The sequence below is a fragment of the Nomascus leucogenys genome, unplaced genomic scaffold, assembly GCF_006542625.1.
Source record: "Nomascus leucogenys isolate Asia unplaced genomic scaffold, Asia_NLE_v1 000844F_81089_qpd_obj, whole genome shotgun sequence".
NCBI lineage: Eukaryota > Metazoa > Chordata > Mammalia > Primates > Hylobatidae > Nomascus > Nomascus leucogenys.
Genome location: NW_022096220.1, coordinates 41,943 through 46,690, shown reverse-complemented (window position 1 = coordinate 46,690; position 4,748 = coordinate 41,943). Strand labels below are relative to the sequence as shown.

At 51.1% G+C, this 4,748-nt stretch overlaps 1 long non-coding RNA gene across 1 annotated transcript; it reads left to right on the top strand.

Moving 5' to 3' along the window:
- The first annotated feature begins 225 nt into the window (after window positions 1-225).
- Window positions 226-1,509, top strand: LOC115833856. Its single transcript, XR_004029098.1, has 2 exons — window positions 226-433; window positions 1,355-1,509. It is a non-coding gene; the product is annotated as an uncharacterized LOC115833856 (long non-coding RNA).
- Window positions 1,510-4,748: the final 3,239 nt, after the last annotated feature.

Genomic DNA, 4,748 nt, shown 5'->3' with positions numbered 1-4,748 from the left:
GAGTGAGGTCTGCTGCTCCCTTCCTCCCTCCTACCCTGTTCCTCACCAACTCCTGGACGGTCCCCACCATGGGGTTGAGAACTGGGGCTATGCTGGGATGTGTCCGTGACACTGATCGTGGTGGCCAGAGAGACACCGAGGGAGACTGCTCTGCCACCAGAGAGCTGACATGAGGAAGGAGCCCCAGACTAAAAACAGTGAGTCTCAGGGACTTGGGAGGTGGCCGCAGGGATAACCCAACCCTCCAATTAACGTGCCTGAGCCAGTCTCCTCCTACGTCTGGAACTTTAGGAGAGCTGCCCACAGCAGAATGACTCGGCAAGGAGAAGGGCTTGTCGGGTCTAGCTGGGAGCGGAGGTGGGCCAGGCTGCCAGAGGGAGGCTCTGGGTGGTGCCCTTAAGAGTCTCCGTCATGAGCTGTTTTGCACTGTGAGGTAAGCAAGAGGGCAAGGAAGGCCATTGCTGGGGAATGGGCCACCTGGCTCACACCTGCAGGCAGCTGCTAAGCCAAGAGTGGGTGGGTGCTGCTGAGGGATTGGGCTTCTAGTTTGTTTTTATTTTTTTATCTTTTTGAGATGGAGTTTCGTGCTCGTTGCCCAGGCTGGAGTGCAGTGGTGCAATCTCAGCTCACTGCAACCTCTGCCTCCCGGGTTCAAGCGATTCTCCTGCCTTTGCCTCCCTAATAGTTGGGATTACAGACACCCGCCACCACGCCCAGCTAATTTTTTGTATTTTTAGTAGAGACAGGGTTTCGTCATGTTAGCCAGGCTGGTTTTGAACTCCGGGCCTCAAGCAATCCACTCATCTCAGCCTCCCAAAGTGCTAGGATTACAGGCGTGAGCCACTGCGTACACCTTGTTTTTAAATAAAGCAGTTTTTAAAACTACTGTTGCAACCTTTTAGAGGGAGGTAAACTGAATATGGTTGATTTTGAATGACTATTTTTTTGTTTTATGAAAGAGGATAATAATAGAATAGAAAATATGAGAATGTTTGGCCGGGCGCGGTGGCTCACACCTGTAATCCCAGCACTTTGGGAGGCCGAGGCAGGTGGATCACCTGAGGTCAAGAGTTAGAGACCAGCCTGACCAACATGGTGAAACCCCGTCTTTACTAAAAATACAAAATTAGCCGGGCATGGTGGTGCACGCCTGTAATCCCAGCTACTCGGGAGGCTGAGACAGGACAATCGCTTGAACCTGAGAGGCAGAGGTTGCAGGGAGCTGAGATCACGCCACTGCACTCCAGACTGGGCAACAGAGCAAGACTCTGTCTCTCCAAAAAAAAAAAAAAAAGAAAGAAAGAAAGAAAGAAAATATCAGAATGTAATTTTTGAACTTTTTATTGACATACAGCATACCTCCAGAGAAGTGCCGAAAGCTTGCATTCTTGCAGGTAATACACCCAGCACCCAGATCAAGAAACGGAACATAATCGGCACCCCAGAACCCCACCCTAAATATGTAATTTTAAAAAAGATTTTAATAAATATCTTTTAGCACGCCCTTTATATACATGGTTTACTTTTAACTTTCTGACCCCCTTGCCCTCCTCCTAGAATAGAAACCTCCCAACAACCAGGGATTTCTTCTAGACACAGCAGCTAGAACGAGGCCTGGCACAAAGCAGGTGCCAAAACTACCTGCTGAATGGATGAGAGTGCAGAGTGCACCCCAGGTGGTGAAGGCATTGTTTCTGTGGCGTTCTTGTTTCATCGTTGTAAAGTCCATTTCTTTCTGTAGGTCACAGTCAAAACATTGAGAGCCACGGCTACAACTTGAGCAAGTCAAACACGCTGTGATTCAGGCCAGGGACATGAGCATGGGTAAAGAACCCTGTACGAACTAGCTCAGGGCTTCTGGAACTGTGTGCGGCTGAATCACCGGGGCGTCTTGGTGAACTGTAAATTCTGATTCAGCAAACTGGGAGGAGGGCGCTGAGATCCAGCATTTCCGTCAAGCTTCCCATGGACCACACTCTGACTATCAAGGCCTTAGATGCAGACAGTCTCAATACAGCTGCACGCAAGAATCACATGGAAAGCTTTAAAAATGCTGATGCCAGGCCAGGTGCAGTGTCTCACGCTTGTAATCCCAGCACTTCGGGAGGCCGAGGCGGGCAGATCACGAGGTCAGGAGTTCGAGACCAGCCTGGCCAACACAGTGAAACCCCGTCTCTACTAAAAATACAAAAATTAGCTGGGCATGGTGGCAGGCACCTGTAATCCCAGCTACTCGGGAGGCTGAGGCAAGAGAATCACTTGAACCTGAGAGGCAGAGCTTGCAGTGAGCCAAGATCGCTCCATTGCACTCCAGCCAGGATGACAGGGCAAGACTCCGTCTCAAAAAAAAAAAAAAAAAAAAAAAGTGCTGATGCCCAAGCACCACTCTAGAACACTTAAATTGGAATCTCTTGGATGGGGGTTGGCATCTTCATTTTATTGTTTTGTTTTTGTTTTTTGGTAGAGACAGGGTCTCAAGATGTTGCCCAGGCTGGTCTCAAAGTCTTGGGCTCAAGCTATTCTCCTGCCTCAGCCTTCTCAAAGTGCTGGGATTACAGGCATAAGCCACCCCGCCCAGCCTTAGCATCTTAGTTTTTTTGTTTGTTTGTCTCTGTCACCCAGGCTGGAGTACAGTGGTGCGATCTTGGCTCACTGCAACCTCTGTCTCTCAGGTTCAAGCAATTCTTCTGTCTCAGCCTACCGAGTAGCTGGGATTACAGGCACACGCCATCACATCACACCCGGCTAATTTTTATATTTTGAATAGAGACAGGGTTTCACCATGTTGGTCAGGCTGGTCTTGAACTCCTGACCTCAGGTGAGCCACCCGCCCTGGCATCCCAAAGTGCTGGGATTACAGGCGTGAGCCACTGCTCCCGGCCAGCATCTTAGTTTTTAAAAGCTCCTTAAGTGATTCCAACTGGCTACCAGACATGGGAGGTGCTTGGCTGAAGGCAAACTCCGGCGGGGAGGAGGAGCCAGTCTGTTCCCAAGCACATCCTCACTGCCTAGAAGGAGGCCCGGGCTAAGGCCCACGGAAGGGAGGGCTGGGATCAGGACCATCTGACTTGACAAAGGGCCACCATTTCTGAGTCAGGAGGGCATCACTTGCCTCCTGGTGGAGGTGAAGAGACGGATTTCTGAAGGAATTCTTAGGCATGGTGTGTATCTGCTAACGCCGGCCACATCCTTCCAGGACCGAGAACAGACTGTGCCTTCACCCTATTGCCCAAGTCGGAGGTCCCTGGAGCTGCCAAGGGGGCTGTGCTCACGTGCCCCCGAGCAATTCAGTTTTCAAGACCTTACTAGGCCATTGGGAGGAGCCACTGCCAGCTGCTCTCACACACCTGCCCCCTCTGCCCAACCACAGCAAGAGCCAAACGAGCCCAGAGATGACAAACCCTGAGGTCATCATGGGCTCTTCTGAAACAGAGCCTCATGGAGCCCTGGGCTCCAGTGCCCCCTGGTGGACACCTAGAGTTGTGGTTGGTAACCAACAAACGGACCAGTGAGTTCGGTTACTCCTGATCAGTGTTCAGGCAGTGTCAGGCACAGTCATGCCAGATGTGGCCCCATACACACCATCAAGGAATTTCTAGTGTGGCGCGGTGGCTCACACCTGGAATCCCAGCGCTTGGGAGGCAGAAGCAGCAGGATCAGTTGAGCGTAGGAGTTCAAGGCTGCAGTGAGTATGATCTGCACTCCAGCCTGGGTGACAGAGAGACACCCTGTCTCCAAAAAAATTAACTTTTTTGAGACAGTGTCTCGTTCTGTCACCCACGCTGGAGTGCATGGCATGATCTCGGCTCACTGCAACCTCTGACTCTCGGGTTCAAGCGATTCTCCTGCCTCAGCCTCCCCAGTAGCTGGAATTACAGGTGCCTGCCACCACGCCTGGCTAATACTTGTATTTTAGTAGAGACAGGGTTTCACCATGTTGGCCAGGCTGGTCTCGAACTCCTAAGCTCAAGTGATCCTCCCGCCTCGACCTCCCAAAGTGCTGGGATTACGGGCGTGAGCCACTGCGCCTGGCCAAAAAAAAAATTAATTTTTAAAAAAGAGGCTAGGCACAGTGGTTTATACCTGTAATCCCAGTACTTTGGGAGGCCCAGGTGGGAGGATTGCTTGAGGCCATGAGCTCAAGACCAGCCTGGGCAACATGGCAAGACTCCCTACCTACAAAAAATTTAAAAATTAGTCAGTTGTGGTGGTGTGCACCTGTCATCTCAGCTACTCAGGAGGCTGAGGTGGGAGGATTGCTTGAGGCCAGCAGTTCGAGGCTGCAGTGGGGTACCATCACGCCACTGCACTCCGGCCCTGGGCAACAGAGAGAGACCTTGTCTCAAAAATAAATAAATTAAATCAACAAACTTCTAGTGGAGGAGTCGAGACTAATATGAAGGATGGGCTCCTTTGATTCTTCACCTACTCCTTCTTTAACTCCCTGAAATCTGGCCTCCCCTGGAACCCACCATACTAAGCGTGGAAAATGTTGCAGTCAAGGCTTGCCTTTAAATGGGGAGGTACTGTGTCACTCTTGCACCTTTCTTCTGCCTTCTGCAAATCTCCCCATTTGCAGTGCAGACACTGCACAGTCTTTAGCTAACTGTTCTTCCTCCTTCTGCTAAAATGGTGAGCCTCCCAGGCAAGCCCACACCTGCTCCTTTTTTGGCTACCCTCTCCCAGCTTGGTAAGATCATTTCCACCCACTGCCACTCCCCGCCTCCCCTCCCACAGCTGAGCCAATG